This window comes from Papio anubis, chromosome 12 (assembly GCF_008728515.1).
Source record: "Papio anubis isolate 15944 chromosome 12, Panubis1.0, whole genome shotgun sequence".
NCBI lineage: Eukaryota > Metazoa > Chordata > Mammalia > Primates > Cercopithecidae > Papio > Papio anubis.
In genome coordinates this window covers 90,694,554-90,714,307 of record NC_044987.1, presented here as the reverse complement: position 1 = coordinate 90,714,307, position 19,754 = coordinate 90,694,554, and the positions used below count along the sequence as shown (strand labels likewise).

At 34.8% G+C, this 19,754-nt stretch overlaps 1 protein-coding gene and 1 non-coding gene across 2 annotated transcripts in view; both read left to right on the top strand.

Annotated features, from left to right (window-relative positions):
* DCDC1 (doublecortin domain containing 1) overlaps nt 1-19,754 on the top strand; it is a 508,775-nt gene that overhangs the window by 5,010 nt on the left and 484,011 nt on the right. Inside the window, exon 3 of the mRNA XM_021926829.2 lies at nt 17,736-17,807. The gene's annotated coding sequence lies outside the window, so the exon portion shown is untranslated. The remainder of the gene's footprint in view (nt 1-17,735; nt 17,808-19,754) is intronic.
* Nucleotides 4,332-4,438, top strand: LOC116269970. Its single transcript, XR_004177760.1, has one exon. It is a non-coding gene; the product is annotated as a U6 spliceosomal RNA (small nuclear RNA).

The following is a 19,754-nucleotide window of genomic DNA, read 5'->3' as shown; positions in this document are numbered from 1 at the left end:
CTTCAGAATAAATTAAAAGGATAGGCAAAACTTTAGTTTGTGTCATCAGCATCTAACATAACCAAGGTAGGCATATATTAAATATTTGATTCCAAGATGATTGATTAAGTGCTATGGATGTAGATAGATATATCAGGAGTTTAAGATCCTTTGTCATGATGGTAGCAAAAAATGACATTGTTATTAAATCTATCACTTTAGTACATGCCTGCCATAAACTAAAGTCCACCAGACATTCACAAATTCTTAATTTGATGTCATACTAGTCAATTGTGCTTCTCATTGATGGATAATAATGGAAATCTATATTATGTATATATATATTTAGTGTATTTCTGCTAATTATTTCCTATTCTAGGATTATATTTACTTGGCTGTTTTGGTAGTTCCATCACCAACTATTCCTTCATTTCCTTGATTTTTAATTCTGAATTTTAGGATTTTTATACCAATGAACTAAGCTGTATTTAAGTACCATGGGACATTATGCTTATGTTCCGAAATTGAATGATTGCCTCTAGAGCAACTTGTAATTTACTGCGAAGATAGAAAAACCACCAAAAATTAGCTAGTTATTTGATTTTTAAAAGACAATGATATATATACAGCCTTCATTCATGTATTGACTCAATCAACAAATATTTGTTGAGTGTCTCTTATGTAGCCCTCACTCCGTTAGTTACAGGAGACAGAAAACAAAGTTGACTGTAGTCCTCTCAAAGCTTAGTTTATCTTGGTAAACAGACATTTAAACCGGAACCGAAATAACTGTAGGAAGTACTAGGCCAGATGAAATACCAAGTGCTGTGATATTAATTAATAACTTTAATTAATAGATTACTTGAATGATTGAAATCCTTGAATCGAGATGAAGCTAATCCAGGAAGATGTATGAAGTGTTAAGTTTTAAATAGTGCTTTGAAGGAAGGGAAAGGTGAATGACTAGAATGAAAAAACTTCCTCTCTTTTTTTTTTTTTGGTAGATTAGCATAAAGCTTTAGATAGTACTGAGAATCAGTTCTGATGAACAATCCTAGCTCATCTTTTAGAAATGGTTTTCATTTTTCCCTTTGTTGGTTGTCTTAACTCAGTCTATTCTCTCCTTTGCCATTCTGACAATAGTCATCATCAATGAACTTTCGTTGAGTTTGTGCAAGGCAGTACACTAAGCAAGAGAGAAACAAAGAGGAAGAGGTAAATATTTTTTGTGGGCACCACACTTGTTGCTGTGTTTTTCTTGTTTTTTAGCATTATGTGTCGGTTCTTTCTAACTTTTTTCAGACCTCTTATAGGTCTTTATCTTATCTGGGATTTTTCTTCCTCTTTTCCTATCTTCACATCTGATGTTTTAATCATTCCATGATCCTATTAAAAATATTGTCTGTAATCCATCTTCTGTTTATCTTTAATAGTCATACAAATACCAACTCGTTTTTTCCCCCATTCACTTCTTTGCCCTTTTCTCTTTTTTCTTATCACCACTCTGGTTTTTCTGGGCACTTTCCAACTACCCTGAAATGTGTGGTGATGTCTTCCAGTCGTGTGGGGATATGCATTTATATATAGAAGCTCCTTGATGTGTGATGGGGTTATGTTTGATAAGCCCATTTTAAGTTGAAAATATTATTAGTGCCTTAATACACCTAACCTACTGAACATCATAGCTTAACCTAGCCTACTTTAATTGTGCTCAGAACATTTAACTTTAGCCTACAGTTGGGCAAAATCATCTAGCACACAGTACACCGTAGAGTATTGGTTGTTTACCCTGAGAGACTGCATGGTTCACTGGCAGCTGCTGCTCCCTGCCACTGCCCAGCATCATGAGAGATTATTTTACTACATATCACTATCCTGGGAAGAGATCAAAATTCAAAGTACGGTTTCTGCTGAATATGTATTCAGTAGAATACACACCATATAAAGTCAAAAAATTGTTAGTCAAACCATCCTAAGTCAGGGACTGTCTGTACTGTTTTTAAAAGTGTGCTACTTTCTCTATTTTAGTTTTTTAATCCTGAATTTTTTTTGAAAAGTTTATTTTTGTAATGTAATTGACTCACGCAAGAAAGGTTAATCTGAACGATCAAGGGGTGTTAATTTGTGGGTTAAAATGTGTTAAACAGTTGATTTGAAGTCTGTTTAAGTCAATTAGAGAGTATAATGAAGATGTTTCCAGGGTGTTATGGAACCTTTTGAAGTTAGTGTGGAATTCACTAGTGTATATTAACTATGGCACCTGGCTAAACATGTTATAGCATTCAGGTTTTTTAATTTGTGTGAATTCTAATAGATATGAATAGGTCAATATATATAGAAGTTTGACTTTATTAATGAGCCTCATCTTTTGTTATAGGAAATTAAATTCATGACTTAATTCATCATAAGCAATGGAAAACATAATTAGTATCATTGTTATCTTTGTTACTCGCATATTTTTCTGAAATGTAAGGCAATGACTCTTGTTTTAAAATAAGATTAGTGTCATTATTATAGGTTTTTAAATGCTAAGTATCTCATATGGAAGAGTAGAATTCATAAAGACATATAAAATGTTGTGTGCTCACTTAAAGAAATGATTTGTTTCCTCACCTAAAATTACATGAAGTAAAATTATGAGACATTTTAGTGTTGGTTAATGTTTTCAAAGATTTCAAAATAGTTAATATTATTATACACAGTTTAATATTATTGTGCTCAAATTCAGTCATTGAATATAATTTTTGTGTGATGATAGCATTATTTAAGATGATTAAGCATTACAACTTCAACAATTTAAATCCACAAGAGATATGAGAGTAAAAATTAAATTTTAAAATGCATTCTTCACTTAACATCAGGGTTAATATAGTCTGTTTTTTATTACTTATGTCAGTTTACTAGTAATAAACACATTTAGCATTTCAGCTTCTTGCAACCTTTTAGTTTAATTATTTAGCGACTGAGAAAAACAAGTCTTATATGCTAAAGGGATTTCTGCAATGATGGATTAAATGCCAAAATAATGAAACCACACATCTTAAAAAATATACTGAAGAATAGATATTTTCTGATGAATTTCCACAAAATATCATATTTTTAAAATATTTTCAGCAATTCATAGTATTACTTTTTAATCTACTGTAGAAGCACCATGAGTCTAGTCTTTTGTAGCTCATTAGCAATTTCTTTAATGAGTTTTTGGTGTGATAGATAGTTAAAGTAACAGACAAATGACAGATTGTTTGCCTTTAATGATTTCCCTGTTTCAAGCCCATTACAAAGCAATTAGAAATCTGACAGCATTTTCACTCTGCATTACTGATTGTCTAAAGTGATGAGGAATGAGAGGTGGTGAATATTAATTGTATATTTTCATATGATTATCATAAATTATTACCTTGTCTGATGTGCTGCAGGTGAAGCAGGAGCATTAGAGAAAGGTAGTCAGATATATTAATTTGAAAGACTATATATTTTTAAAAAATCTTTGTAGTATAAACCCTGCTTTGCAATGTTAGCCTCTATGAATATTCCTCTATCATTATTAAATTAACTGTTTTTAGTGTCTACCTATATTTGGGGCAACTGAAGTTTTCTTATTTGAGTACAAGAAAAGGAAAGGTTATTCCATTGTACAATGTACCTATATCTGTTTATATTTAGAATCTTAAAAAATCTGTGAATTTTGTTGATTTATATATTACATATATATACATAATATTCAGCAATTTCAGTATAGAGAAAGATACTCTTAGAAATAGATCATAGTTTAGCATTAGGCTAAAGTCAGGTAATCCTGCAAAAGAAGGGGTAGGAAAGAGTAGCCAAATGTAGAATGAGATATTTCTAGGCCCTCTGTAACAGTTCTTTTAATCTTAGCCCACGATATATCCAGTTTTTCTAGTTTCTTACCTAAGGTGGATGGGGCTAAGACTGTCATCAGGATGGAAGTGGTGTTGTTACTTAGTTCCTGCCTTGGATTTGGAGCAACTGCTGGTCCAGGAACTAGATAAAGTAAGAATTAGCAAACCTAGAGCATTTTAAATGATTAGAGGCTGGGTGCAGTGGCTCACGCCTGTAATCCCAGCACCTTGGGAGGCTGAGGTGGGTGGATCACTCGAGGTCAGGAGTTCGAGACCAGCCTGGCCAACATGGTGAAACCACATCTCTACTAAAAATACAAAAATTAGCCTGGTGTGGTGGTGCATGCCTGTCATCCCAGCTCCTCAGAGGCTGAGGCAGGAGAATGACTTGAACCTGGGAGGTAGAGGTTCCAGTGAGCTAAGATCACACCACTGCACTCCAGCCTGGGCAACAGAGCAAGACTCTTGTCTTAAAAAAAGAAAAAAGTGCTTGCTTTGGCAGCACATATAGTAAAATTGGAACAATACAGAGCAGATTAACATGGCCCCTGTGCAAGGATGACACACAAATTCGTGAAGTGTTCCATATTTTTTATAGATTCAATCCCATCCCCATTAAGCTACCAATGACTTTCTTCACAGAATTGGAAAAAAAACTACTTTAAACTTCATATGGAACCAAAAAAGAGCTCACATTGCCAAGACAATCCTAAGCCAAAAGAACAAAGCTGGAGGCATCACACTACCTGACTTCAAACTATACTACAAGGCTACAGTAACCAAAACAGCATGGTACTGGTACCAAAACAGAGATATAGACCAGTGGAACAGAACAGAGCCCTCAGAAATAATACCACACATCTGCAACCATCTGATCTTTGACAAACCTGACAAAAACAAGAAATGGGGAAACAATTCCCTATTTAATAAATGGTGCTGGGAAAACTGGCTGGCCATATGTAGAAAACTGAAATCGGATCACTTCCTTATACCTTATAGAAAAATTAATTCAAGATGGATTAGAGACTTAACTGTTAGACCTAAAACCATAAAAACCCTAGAAGAAAACCTAGGTAATACCATTCAGGACATAGGCATGGGCAAGGACTTCATGTCTAAAACGCCAAAAGCAATGGCAACAAAAGCCAAAATTGACAAATGGGATCTAATTAAACTAAAGAGCTTCTGTACAGCAAAAGAAACTACCATCAGAGTGAACAGGCAACCTACAGAATGGGAGAAAATTTTTGTAATCTACTCATCTGACAAAGGGCTAATATCCAGAACCTACAAAGAACTCAAATAGATGTTCAAGAAAAAACAACCCCATTAAAAAGTGGGCGAAGGATATGAACAGACACTTCTTAAAAGAAGACATTCATACAGCCAACAGACACATGAAAAAATGCTCATCATCACTCGCCATCAGAGAAATGCAAATCAAAACCACAATGAGATACCATCTCACACCAGTTAGAATGGCAATCATTAAAAAGTCAGGAAACAACAGGTGCTGGAGAGGATGTGGAGAAATAGGAAACACTTTTACACTGTTAGTGGGACTGTAAACTAGTTCAACCATTGTGGAAGACAGTGTGGTGATTCCTCAAGGATCTAGAACTAGAAATACCATTTCACCCAGCCATCCTATTACTGGGTATATACCCAAAGGATTATAAATCATGCTGCTATAAAGACACATGTACACATATGTTTATTGTGGCACTATTCACAATAGCAAAGACTTGGAACCAACCCAAATGTCCATCAGTGACAGATTGGATTAAGAAAATGTGGCACATATACACCACGGAATACTATGCAGCCATAAAAAAGGATGAGTTCGTGTCCTTTGTAGGGACATGCATGCAGCTGGAAACCATCATTCTCAACAAACTATCGCAAGAACAGAAAACCAAACACCACATGTTCTCACTCATAGGTGGGAACTGAGCAATGAGAACACTTGGACACAGGAAGGGGAACGTCACACAGGGGGGCCTGTTGTGGGGTGGGGGGAGGGGAGAGGGATAGCATTAGGAGATATACCTAATGTAAATGATGAGTTAATGGGTGCTGTACACCAACATGACACATGTATACATATGTAACAAACCTGCACATTGTGCACATGTACCCTAGAACTTAAAGTATAATAATAAAAAAGATTAGAAACATATTTGGTTCGATTTTACTAACATATATTAATTTATATTTTACTGTCTCTCTAAAGATAGGTATTAGTTGGTAATCGATATGTAATGAGTTGAGTATTTCTTTGTGCTAATGAGGCTGTGTCTTCATTCAGTCCTTCCTTTTGGACCTTTTTGCTCTGGTTTTATCTGTGGAATTCCATCCCTTGCAGAGGCATGCCATCTTGGATCCATCTTTATGGATCTTTATTTATGAAGAAGGTAATATGATTATAAATCAATAAAATGGATTTTTGTACATGCTACTTTGAAACCATTCTGTTTATTTTATATTCAATTGTATATGTTTGCATTTTATATATACTTAGAGTCTCTGGAATACTTTCTACCATGTCTAGACATTTTTTCTTGGGCAATTCAGGAGGCAGACCTAAATATAAAAACAGGAACTAACATTTATGATTAACAAGCACTTTTACATATTGCATATGTTTTTATTTGATCCTTTTAACAGTCCTGTGAGGTAGGTAAGGAAGATACCATTATCATACACATAAAGCCATGAGAATGGGAAGAGACAAAGGCAAAAATTCAAACTCAAGTCAGTTGAGTCCAGTTCTGTTGCATTTTCTGCCATACCACCTTAGCTCTTATATGTAAAACTCTTCTGTTAAATGACTAAAATTTTAGAACAGAGAACTTTAGAGTTTGTCCCTTTTTTTCAGTATTTCACACCCCCGTTTTTTAGACAGGTAGGGAAAATGTACAGAAAAGAGTTTAGGATTTACCACAGGTTTGGCCTCATCCTAGGACCAGAACTTCAGAACTTCATGATCCAGTCCCAGTGGTCTTTGCATTACAGTGCACTACTTTCATGTTTCCTGAAGCTACAGGGACATTTTCTTTAGCTACGTTTTCTTCAGTTATTAACTTAAATAAATTGTTTGTTAGAGTCTTGGCTTGGTAAATATAAATAATTCCCCCTTGTTCTTTTGTGTGTGTGTGTGTTATAAAATAAAGTCAGTTTTATCTGGCATAGCTTTTTTTATACTGTAGCAATCTCCTCTAAACATTCTGGAATGTCCTAAGGTAAGAGGGGAAGAAAAGAGTGTGACTCACGTGTGTTGACAGAGCTGAGAGAAGAGCAATCGGGAATAGTTACTTATTTCCTTTTGGGTGTACTGGTGCAAATAACGCCTTGGGGCACTCTTCCCTTTCTAGCCTGGGAGCATCCCTGATTGAATGTTTCCCTGGTATGGAGGCTTAGAAAGAAAGTTAAGATCATCAGCCAGGTGCAGTGGCTCACACCAGTAATCCCAGCACCTTGGAAGGTCGAGGCAGGCAGATCACTTGAGGTCAGGAGCTCGAGACCAGCCTGGCCAACATGGTGAAACCCCGTCTCTACTAAAAATACAAAAAATTAGCCAGGTGTGGTGGTGGGCGCCTGTAATCCCTGCTACTCAGGAGGCTGAGGCAGGAGAATCCCTTGAACCTGAGTGGCAGAGGTTGCAGTGAGCAGAGATTGTGCCACTGCACTCCAGCCTGGGCAACAGAGCGAGACTCTGACTTTAAGAAAAGGAAAAGGAAAAAGAATGTTAGATCAGACAATAATTCAGTAACCAAACATTTTCTTTCTGAGATATCTAAATTATTATTTTAAATGCTTAAATGGTGACAGAGATTGGGAAAATAGGTATGTCAATTACATAATGAGGAACAACAATTCTCCTGGTTCGTAGGCAGCTTAGTTCAACATACTGTTGGCTCTTGCCTGATTCTGTAATACAAGCCAAATGTTTGACTTCCTTTCCCCAGTGAGGCCTCTTTCCAGCGTAGTTGTGTTCCCAGCCCTCTCATGTAGTTAGCCAGCTGGTCTCATGATACAGAGATTTCTCTTCATGAAAAGGGGGTTCATCCCTTGACTCCACACAATTGATTTTTACATTATTTCTCCTCTAACCAAATGAGAGGTATTCTTCACACTCTTCAAGTTTCAAGTGTTTGTGCCAGCACTTGTATTTTAAGCACCACTCCAATATTGATTACTCTCTCTAGCCATAGAAAATCCTTTCAATTCATTCACAAAGGGCTCCCTTGTTTCCTCTCAAAATTTGTATCTAATTTGAGTTTATATTTACAGTGGTGTCACACTGTTGGGCCAGTGCAACTGTTGTCCCAGTGCAACACCACTTAGTTGAATTAACAAGTCATTTAAGAGCTCTATAGGGAAAAAAAGGTCAAAAGTTGAGAGAAAAAAAAAAATAAGGCAATACCTTTTTTAAAATTTCACAGCTCTCAGAGACCTGATGTGATTGAGTCAAAATGTAAAGTAAGCCAAGATTCCTATCAGTCATCAGTAAAAAGACTGACTTTATTCTGAAACAGATCCTTAAAAGAGAGATGCATCAGTAGCCATTGTTCTAGCATTGAAGTCAATTTTTAAATTCCTTTCTTCCTAAATCATTTTACCCTATCCTGCTGAATTGGAGAAGGGAATAAAAAGGCTTACACATTAAAATAGAGTACATTGTTCACTTCTTGCGTGATAATATGACCTGTCATTCTATCATAGAAAGCTACTAAGTTCATCTGGCATATTTGGCTCTTCTGATACTGTATTCATGCCCCCAGTTAAACTAAGCTGTATAATTACCAAAATAATTTCTCCCTTGCTTTAAAAATATATATCGCTTTTCCAGTGTCCAATGATATCTTTCCATCATTTTGAGATGGTGAAAGCAGAGAGATTTAGTTAAAAAGAGTTGGTAGGAAAGAGAAGAGGAATAAAAAGATATTCTTCTTTCCTTTTGCAGTACTCACATCCACATCTATTCTGTGTTGACAGTCATAAATATTTGACTCATAATTTTTTGTTTTTTGTTTTGAGACCAAGTCTCACTCTGTCGCCAGGCTGGAGTGCAGTGGCACGATCTTCGCTCACTGCAACCTCCGCCTCCCAGGTTCAGGAGATTCTCCTGTCTCAGCCTCCTGAGTAGTTGGGACTACAGGCACCTGTCACCACACCGGGCTCATTTTTGTATTTTTAGTAGAGACAGGGTTTCACCATTTTGGCCAGGATGGTCTCTATCTCTTGACCTCATGATCCTCCTGCCTTGGCCTCCCAAAGTGCTGGAATTACAGGTGTGAGCCACCGTGCCTGGCCTTTGACTCATATTTTAACTCACTTTTGGACTTCTTAAAGTTTGAACTAACTATCCCTTCAAAAAAAAAAAAAAACTTACGGTGTACTTAGAGACTGATTATCTATTTCCATAACCTGCAGTCATAGACTTTTCTATTTACACTAGGCTCTGTAAGTTGAAGAATTTTCTTGTTATTATCCAGTAATCAAAGGTGGTTGGATTACCTAGTATGGTGCCTCAACATGTCAGGCAGTTCACTGTGCTTATTCTGTTATGCTTCGAAGTTTAGCATTGCTAAGTGGGTGTTGGCATTTATAATGAAAGAATTTCAAGTAAATATCGAACATCAGACTTGAAGCTATAAATTATCCTTAAGAATAAGACATTTAAGAAAATATTATCTAAATCTGTAACCAACAGTTGGTTTTGGGAAAATCATCAGGTTCTAGATGTTTCTACACTCTGAATAACACTGAAGATAGTAGGCCACATATTTAGGCATTGTCACCAATGTTGTAGGTTATAAATGCTTTGTGTTTACTGTCTCCATGTGGTTTATTATCAAATGGAAACCATCTGTTGAAACCATTTTATACTAAAATTAACAGATAATTTATCAAGTAAAATGGATATTTCACTTTTTGAATACTTAGAGCATTAGATTCCAAAGAAGTGTCCTATTTGTGGCAGGCTGCTTCAGGCTATGCTCCCAGATAGCTCAGGTGTAGAAAAAGGTGATGCTTTGTACCAATTTGGATGAAGAATTTTGCAAAGTATTAGGTTCTCATTTATGTTGCTTCCAACTAAATCAAAAAGACCTTGCCGATATTATGAAAATTGTGAAGAGGTGGCCATCACCTTGGTTGGCAAGTCAAATTTACTGAAGTTGGAAAATTCAAAATGGAAATTATGTATATTGTTGAAGAAACAATACATTAAGCATATATGTTTGTAAGTGCATATGAATGTCTGTATGTTGTGTGTGTGTTTGTGTACACTTGTATATGTGTTATAGTGTATAGAAAAAGAGGCGGAAAACAGAGACCTTAAGTTTATGTGTCAGGGAACACAATGTGAATAAAATAGTGATTCTAATTGCATCTCCAACCTGGCAAAATGAAAACTATAATCTAAGTTAAACCTGATCTAATCTAAATGCCTAATGGCAATAAGGATGAGATTATTTCTTCCTCTCTCCTAGAGGGCTACATAATCTTTTGCCTTTCATTTTAGGGGTCATCTCAGATTCTGAGTATTTGTTTTAGAATACTAAAGGTAGCAGGATGTAATTATATGAATTTAAGTGGATGTGATATTTCTCCAAGGACTTATTGAGCTAGTCATGTTATTATTAAGTGGACTCTCAAGTTAACTCAAAAGCTGTTATCTTTGTTTTGAGATTGAGCTGTACATTGTAGATAGGAAATTAAGTCATACTTCCTTAATATATGGAATGCCTTGACTAGTCGAATTATGAAGTTGTTGTGTTGAATGTTTAATACAATAGTCAAAAGCTCTTACATTGCTAAGTATCAAACTATGAGCTCACTGAGGGCAGTGCCTTTTTCTATCATGTTTTTATTATGTTCATGTTGAATTATGTTTGAGCTTGTTTAGAAAAAACATAATGCTAATTATTCCTGTATATCATTATTTAAGTAAATAAGTGATTTATCTTCAATAAAAGTAAATAGGATCGTGTATATACATGATAAGGATGTTTGTCATTGCTTTTCCTCTGGTAGACTAGTCAATCCTTAGCCATGACAGCACATGGTTTCTTTATGGAGTGAGCACAAGGTAAGCCCTAGAGCACTGTTTTGTTACCTTACATTTGTCACTCTGCCTAGATGGTGATCTTTACAAGGTTTTATATTTCACCCCAGGAGAATATTATCTAATAATTATTGTTAAAGCAAATTGGAGGTCCAAATTTTTGTGATCAGGTTTGAAGGATATGTTTCTCAATAACACTTGAGCCATCTTTTCTGTTCTGTTTTGCTTGGCTTACAGTACCTTTCAATAGATTTCAAACTTCACATAATGGCTTGTGGAATTGCTTCCCTCTGCAGCCCTTTAAACTATCAGTGTAAAATTCAGAAGACTTTATAAGTACCTCCTCATTTGGATACCTGTAAATAGGAAGATTGTATTTATATTAGGGGAGTGGAAAAAGAAAAGATCCTTTACTCAAGTAGTAGTTCCTGGATTAGCATTAAACAACTTCTGGTTCAAGCCGGGCGCGGTGGCTCACGCCTGTAATCCCAGCACTTTGGGAAGCCGAGACGGGCGGATCACGAAGTCAGGAGATCGAGACCATTCTGGCTAACACGGTGAAACCCCGTCTCTACTAAAAATACAAAAAATTAGCCGGGCACCGTGGCGGGCGCCTGTAGTCCCAGCTACACAGGAGGCTGAGGCAGGGGAATGGCGTGAACCCAGGGGGCGGAGCTTGCAGTGAGTGGAGATCCGGCCACTGCACTCCAGCCTGGGCGACAGAGCGAGACTCCCTCTCAAACAAACAAACAAACAAACAAACAAAAAAACAACAAATTCTGGTTCTTTGGGATCAACAGGTCATGTGCTGCATTTATGCATGTGAATAATAAACTTATGCAAAATAAAAGGAAATTTCATGCTTGGGAGGAAAAGAAGTTTGTGTGCTTTTACCCTTACCTAAAGAACACTGTCCATTAAAGTAAGATAGAGTGAAAGAAGTTTTTTTCCCGCCTTCATTTTGGAAAATTTATGTTAAAAGACCTTAAGATTTCCCACATAATATTTAAAAACTTTTTTGAGCCTGCTCCATTGCTATGTGATAATCTTCTATTTCTAAAGAATTACATGTATCTCCTGCTAAAAGGGGAGGTAAAGCAAGGGTTGAATAATCTTTTACCTATAACATATGCATATTTATGAAAAAAGTGGATATGTTTGAAAAATTGCATGTATTTTTATGCTTCTATTGATTTGTTACTATGGCAACCACTGCAGTGCCTAGTATTTATGTTGTCTAAAATTCAGAACACCTTTTCAAAGAAATAAATATGCCAGAACCATGCATTGTATTTACTTTAGTATTTAGAAAAATATTTATTCTAATGCATATTTTTGAAGAAAAATAGCAATAAATAATGTAAACTTCAGCCTGGCTTAAATTAGTACCTTTTCCTGTAGTGTTTTTAAAAATCAAAATAATTACATTTATTCTTCTTTCTTTTCCTTGTTATAAAAAATCAATAGTGAATAGAAATAATGAATTTTTAAAATTCATGAGTCAATCTTGAAATGTAGTTTTTTGATGTCTCCTGTTTTTATGACTTAATATTTTGATTCATAATAAATTTCTGAAAATATAAAACATGAACAATTCAACCAAATATTTAATATTAGCTACATAAATTTAAAAATGTAAATATTTGCATTTTGATTAAAGGTGATTTTTAACATCTAGGAACAAAGGATTTCTATTTTGTATTTGAAATGAAAGGTATGGTTGCTATTACTTAGTTAAATTATTTAAATCATTTTCTGACATGTGTTATACATAAATATAATTTTTTGAGTGTTAAACAACAGAATGGAAATTATGAAGCATAAAATCAGACATGTTTCATGTCACGTATTACCTGTTAAGAAAAACTGCAATGCAGCATTTAAGTACAACAGAACAATGAGCATATTGTTTCTGATACTTGTAAACAGGATGGATCTACAGTTTCACAGTTTATGTTGACAGTATCTTTGTGGGAAATGTAATTATCAAATGAATTATAACGTCTTAGTATCAAGATTATTAATAGTAATTTTAATTACCTTTTTCAAGATAATTGGATATGTTCTCATAAGTACATGGGAAAGGGGACACTGGGCTAATTAGATATTTTGAACTTAGTTATCTTTAAAATATCTAGGAGCTTAACATACATATTCTATATTTTAGGAATTTCTTCTTTTAATTAAATGTTTTCCTAAGTAGAACTAAGCTAATTTACAATTTATAAAATCTCACTGTTGATCCCTTGATATTCCTCCTTGAGTATTGATATAATTTTAAAAGATTGAATAATTAAAATTTTAAAAATTAAATGTTCACTACTAGTTATAACATTTTTCTAAAACTGGCAAAATTAAGAAAATAATATTTTGCTCCACTAATGGGTACTGTTAGATGGGCTTTCATATAATACTTCTGATAATTTTAGAAATTGATTCATTTCCAAAAAGCAATTCATTTTGGAGATACATAACAGCCTTAAAAATGTGCATTTATTTTGATCTATGGATTTAGCTTCTAGACTTAAAGAACTATTCAGTGGTGTGGTCAAAGGTATATATATACAAGAATTACAGCTTTAATCACAGTAAGAAGTACTTGGAGCCACTAACTAGGATATTAAACAGGTAATAAAAAATCATGTTCTCAACAAATATTTAGTAATTTAGGAATACTGTCATTCATTGAACCCAGCTGTATATATTTTATTTTGTTTTTTGGGACACTGGGCCTTGCTATGTTGTCCAGTATGGACTTAAACTCCTGGACTCCAGCAATCCTCCTGCCTCAGCCTCCCAAGTAGCTGGGGCTACACGTGTGAGCCACCACAAACAGCCTTGCATATGAACTGTATATTTAATATGGCCACACCTTTGTTTAAAAAAAAACTGTAAAATCATAGATTAAAGATTAAAAACAAAAAAATTATAATGATTGCTAATTCCAAGAGTAGATTTTTAAATACACTTTTTAAATCTTAATATGAGCATTTCTATAATAACTTCAATTATAATCATTTAAATTGTCTTTAATAAGACAAGTTAATTAAAATTGTGTTTACATTCATTATAATGAAAATTCAACCAGTTGGAGGAACAATATTATCTTGTCAACATTGAATTCATTGTCTTGTTTTCAAATCTGGAAGTAGTTGGTACTCAATAATTTGTTGATTGAATGGATAGATGATGGGGTCAGGAATTAGCAAAGTGGTTTTAGGGAAAACACATTTGGAGGGCCACAAAGGTACCTTGTTTATGTTTACATAAAATTGATTTGTTCATCATAACAATAGATGACAGGATAATAAAGTGATAAGAATGTGCAAGAACTGCTTTACTAAACATAGTCTGGTAGCATAGAATAAGGCAAAAGCTAAATAGCTAGATTTACCCTAAGACATTTAGTTTGTCTAGTTGTACAATTATAGCTATTAAAATAAACAAGAAAAAACATTTATCACTGAAATTCCAACAGGAAACATAACCTATTTGAGAGTCTGGAACTCTAGTTCTTAACCTCCCCACTTAAAAAAAATTAAACTATTGTTTTTATAAAATGAGTTTTGATAATGCAAGTTTACTCAGGGATATGACTATTACATCGTAGAAGAGTAGACTATTCCATAGTAAACTATATTTTAGTTGTTGTAAAATTAATTTTAAAAAGAATAATTTGGCAATGCAGGTGTATACGTGTGATTTACATGTTTATACAACACCAGAAAGGTAGATTTAATGAAGAAATCAAATGTCTTTCTTAATTGAATTGAATGGTTAGCCTTCTGGACCAGCTCTATTGGAGATGGGGCTTTGCAAATGAGATCTCCATGTCTCCTAGTAAGGTTGAATGTGGCAGCAACTTATATCTCCTGAACCAACAGTCATTATCTACCTTGCCAATATTTTAACACACACACCTGAAGTTCCTATCACAGTGTATAATGGCTTCCACTGTGGTATGGGGATGCCGTTTCAGCATTGGTGGAGGTAACTGGGAATTAAATAGGTGAGGGCATGTTGAGTGGCAGAAAATAAGATATTTGCTGCTGGAATGCAGTTTTCAAGGGACAGATACAACCTCTCAGTGGAATATGACCTAAAACTCTACCTAAGTGTTTCCAATGTACATTAGGACTGGCCTTTGAGAGGTAACATATGACTGTTTACTAGCTGTGTTGGCAGCTAGAGAAAGAGACCTGAAATCTTTGAAGATGATGGTGATTCCATATTTCTTTTCTTCACTTGTGTCTTTCTTCCACATGCCTGCTTTTCTCTGCTGTGTCATCTCCATCCCACTAGAAAATGTGAGTTAGAATATTCAATTCTGCTATAGAAGAAAACAAATGAGATGATGAAATGTGTAAGAAGTTTGACGATAGATAGGAAGTCAGCTAGTATGTTATGAGATACAGGTGAAACTTCTAGCATGTATTAATATAGATATGAGTAAGCATGTAGTTTGAGAAAGAAAAGCAGAATTTAGAAGATGTACTAAATATACATAGTAAACAAGTTACTAACCTATAAAACTTGCCAAGACAAAATAAATGGGTCATGAAGGACTAGACAAGTTTGTATTTATTTGATAGAAAGGTAGAAAGACCAATTTATGATCTTGTCACTTCTGGGCTGACAGCTGTGCCATGCCACCTACTTATGACATCCAGTAAGGTCCTATATTGGCCCATGGTACTATGCCTAGGAAATGCAAATAAAACCCATAATTCTTCACTGTTAATTGGCAAGCTACCTCTTTATTCAGGTATAACTTTCCCTTTGTTTCTCTCATTATCAAGTATGTGCCTTTGACCCCTGGCACCTTCTATCTGGGTCACCTGACTCAAATCTGAATTATTATGGGGAAGGCTGATGTGGCACAGAGAAAACAGAGGATGTGACTAACATGGAACCCGGGATACCTATAGGGTGGTCCTGCCACTCACATCCTATCATAAGAGTGTCAGCCTATATCATTGCTTTCCCATTGCTTTTTGTTTTACATTTATTTAGTAAATTGTATGAAATGAACATGTTAATTTGGTCTGTGAGCCCTCAGATTTAGCCTGCCTGGTAATGTACTTGGTGGCTACCATTACATCAAGGTAATTTTCGACCTGACAGTATGCTTTACTTTGAACTTTACTAACCCTCCCTCACAATTTGGGATTTTGAACGAATGCACTGATCATCACTATCTGGTTTAGGGGACCTAGACCAAGCTACGAAAGGAATGTTAAATTGCGGTGATTCTATGGCAGTCTTAAGCATAGGTGCAGTCTTAAGCACCTAGTTCATCGTGAAGGAATTATGAGAACCTGTTTCTCACCCTCTAGGGAAATGCAGAAGAGCTGAGCAAGTCCCAGTTTACCTGGGAAAGAGGATTAGGAGGTTGTTTGTCAGCTTTGTCCCACTTGAATTCTCTCCTTCCTCTCCTTACTGCTGAGGCTGAAGGTAGTTATTGTCCAGAACAAGACCTTCAAATACTTTTTTGCTCATGTACTCTATAATACAATTTTGAAAAACATATACTCTCTTGTACATTTTAATTTGACACTTAACATTTCTTGTTACAAGCTTAAGTAGTTGGAAAATATGTGATTTCGGGTATGCTATGAATGTTGACATTTAAAAAATAAAACTGTGTATTTAAAATATATCTAATAGAATATGAATTCCATATAATTTGTTTAAAATATTTTAATGAACATTTTCAAACACATACAAGAGGAAAAACAGTAAAACCTCCATGTACTCTTCACCCAAGTTAAACAATCATCAGCTTTCTGACATTCTTACCTTTACTCCCTTACTCTTTTCTATTGGAGTATTTTAAAGCAAACCCCAATCATATTGTACTCACATATACCTTGGTTTATATGTCTAACAAAGAAGATTTATCACGGTAGTACCATTTATTCATATTCAATAAAATCATTTCCTTAATATGAAGTAGTAAGCAGTATATATTCATGTGTCACCAATTGTCTCAAAAATGTATGCCTTATGATAGTTTGTTCAAATCAGGAACTAAATAATACTTAAATATTTATGCATTGTATTTAGTTGAAGTGATTTTTATTTATTTATTTATTTTTTGAGATGGAGTCTCTCTCTGTCGCCCAAGCTAGAGTGCAGTGGTGCAATCTCGGCTCACCGCAACCTCCGCCTCCCGGGTTCAAGCAATTCTCCTGCCTCAGCCTCCTGAGTAACTGGGATTACAGGCATGTGTCACCATGCCGGGCTAATTTTTTTTTTTTTTTTTTTGTATTTTTAGTAGAGACGGGGTTTCACCATATTGGCCAGGCTGGTCTCAAACTCCTGACCTTGTGATCCGCCCGCCTATGATTCTTGAGTCTCTTCATTTGTAACACTTCTCCTTTCTCTGTTTTCTCTGCCATGTCTTTTAAAATGTTTCTCTACTTCACACATTTATGAGAAAAAAACCCTAGAAATTCGATCTAGAAACTTCGTTAGATTCAGTGTTTATGGCAAGAATGCTTCATAGGTATTCCTGTGTTTATAATTCCTGTGGAATTACCAAGGAGAAGCAATTTCTAGTTGTCTTATTCTAGTGACATTAATATGAATCAATAGTGTAAGTATTATCAGTCAGATTCATCTGTTATAAATTTGCCTTTGTCCTTTCATCTTATGATGACAAACATTGCCTGGACAAACATTATCTGGGTCCATTATTTCATTAGAGTTTATGCAATGGTGATTTTCTAATTCTTTTGTTCCATCTATATTTATTAGCTGTGATTCTTCTATTAAGAATTTTCTTTCATCATCTATTTGTTTTTCTTGAATTATAGCCAACTCAGGAAAGAAGAAAAAGTACATTTCTTTTCCAGGACACTAAGTTGGTGCTCCAACAATCTCCAAAGGTGAGCGATGAAAATTGAAGTATAAATTTTAATTTTAGTATTATTAGATACTCATGAATTTATATATTTGATGTTTCGATCTTTTATTTTTATTTTTTACTCTTCAAAGTGTCCCATTTTTGGCCAGTGGAATTACCTTTAAGGTGACTCCTGTGTGCTTTTGACACTCCCCACATGAAAGAGTGTGACTGCTGTGTGCTTTTGACACTCCCCACATGAAAGAGTGTGTAGTAGAGCTTTCTAGAGAAACAGAGAAACAACAGGATGTGTGTGAATATAGATGATGGAGATAGAGTTTCTTGTTTTAAGAGAGTTCTTTGTTTTAAGCATGACAAGGGGTCACACATACACATATACATAGATATTTTAATATTGAATACTGTAGATATTTTAAAACATTAAAAACATTAACAAGCTCTTCTTCAGCAAAGTTTTTCCTTAAACTTATATATTTATTCCATTTTTGTCATAGAATTTTATCATTTATAATTGAAAGTTTTTTATAGGCTACTCGGTCTTACATAACATGTTGTTATCTGCAATAACAACATTCTATAATAAGGTTTTTTTTTTTTAAAAAAAAAATGGCCTTTGACCATAAGGTTATAAGTGTAGAAAAATTTCATCAGGATTGGGTTTTCATTATAATTATTGGTAGCATGCAATTATTCAAAACAGCATGAATATATTACCATTTCTGATATTTAGCAAACATAAAAAGAAAATTTATGAAAAAATGTATTAGTAATATAGGTTGGGGAGAGCATGCATAATTTCTTGATTAAAGGAATTGTGGAGTTGTTTCTTGGTTTGAAACCTTGGAATGGGCCAAAAGGAAATATTTTTCTTTTGTAAAATGAGAAATAGAGACTGTCCAAGATTAAACTCTAGTTAGGACAGGCAGCTTCTTAGAAGATGTACTTTTTTAAAGTACCTCTATATAGAAGGCAAGAATCTAGAAGTTGGTTTTCTTAAAACTATCCGCACTTGCATGCCCTTTGGAAAATCTACATGAACTGTTCCAACTTGAGGACCACCAGGACTCTGTTCTCCAATAGCTGACACATGGTGCCTACTATGTGCCAAACACATCAACTTTATGAAGTGATTACTATTTTTATCCCCATTTTGCAGATGAAGAAACTGAAGCACAAAGATGTTATATAACTTGTCCAAAGTGACGCAGCTTGTAGGTGGGCAGCAGGGAGGCAAACCCAGTCACTGTGTCTCCAGAGTCCAGACTCAACCACTATGGACATGAATGTCTTTTTTAAAAAAGGGTGGAAGGTTACCCTAGGTGGGAGCATCAGAGGGGAGCACATAGTGATCTAAAATTGTTGCAAAATAGGAAGCAAAGGAAAAATTGTAGTTTTTCTGTGTGTCAGTGAATAAACTATGCATGTGTTAATAAAACATAAGTCAATGCCTTTATCTGTATTCTTTAGAGTACCATAATATTTAGTGTCAGTCAAATTAAAATTAACACATTTTTATTTTTTAAATTTCTAATGAACAATTAGTTCTCGTTTAATTGGCAATGTGCAGGGGTGTTATCTGAAACCCTGTTACTGTCGTGTTTTGCATATTCTACTTAGCCTGTGAATATGTTCTACTTCTAGTGAGGATGACACTGTTTATAGATACATTACAGAAGAAATATTTATTTAATAATGGTAATGATTTCACACTTATATAACTAATCCTACTAGAAGCATTTTGAAAGATTTTTCATTTTATTTATTTATTTATTTATTTATTTATTTATTTATTTATTTTGAGATGGAGTCTCACTCTGTTGCCCAGGCTGGAGTGCAGTGCCGTGATCTCGGCTCACTGCAATCTCTGCCTCCTGGGTTCAAGCAATTCTCCTCCCTCAGCCTCCTGAGTAGCTGGGATTACAGGTATCCATCACCACACCTGGCTAATTTTTTGTATTTTTAGTAGAGA